Raw genomic sequence first — 768 nt, forward strand, 5'->3', positions numbered from 1 at the left:
TTTTTTTTTTTTTTTTTTTTTTTTTGCAGCTAGCAGTGGCCATGTGAAATGGTGCCAACTTATGGAATCTAAACAGAAGTCTTTAGAAGATTCCTGGGGGCATTTCCTAAGAAAGACACTGGGCCATCCTCCTTCCTGCTGCATCTTTCGTAGACATACATGTGATGTGTGGAGGTGCATAAGCCATTCTGAAACCATAGATGAGAAGTATGGTATGAAATGAACATTCTATGGATCCTGAAGTGGGAAAGTTGAAAGAGCCTGGGCACTTGGAGGCATTCTTGAGTCATTTTGCAAGCCCTGCATGTCTACTTCCCTCAAAACCACTTATAACGGGAAATAAATAAACTGCTAATTGTTTAAGTTTCTCCTGGTTATTTGCAGTTAAACATATTCTATGCCACACCTGAGTATACCCCATTTCTTTACATGTAGGTTCCATTGAATTTGTTCTACCTTTAAATATTCCCCAAGGAGGTTTCAGAATTACAAAATACAGCCAAGGTCACTTCCAAATTGCTGAAGAAAGTTTCATATGAACAGAGGGAAAATGTATAACCAAAGTACATTAGTAACTCGTACCTCAATTTTCTTTGGAAGGATGGAAAGGATCTAATATAAGGAAATATTCCCAGGGCCACAGGCCAAGAGAGAGAGAGAGGGTTACTATAAAATGATTCATTCCTGTTCTTTTACTGTTTCAACAGTCAAACCAAAAAAGACACTTTCTGATGTCAAATTTATTGTGGATATATTTTGAAAATTTCT

This window comes from Mandrillus leucophaeus, unplaced genomic scaffold (genome assembly GCF_000951045.1).
Source record: "Mandrillus leucophaeus isolate KB7577 unplaced genomic scaffold, Mleu.le_1.0 Scaffold1493, whole genome shotgun sequence".
Lineage (NCBI taxonomy): Eukaryota > Metazoa > Chordata > Mammalia > Primates > Cercopithecidae > Mandrillus > Mandrillus leucophaeus.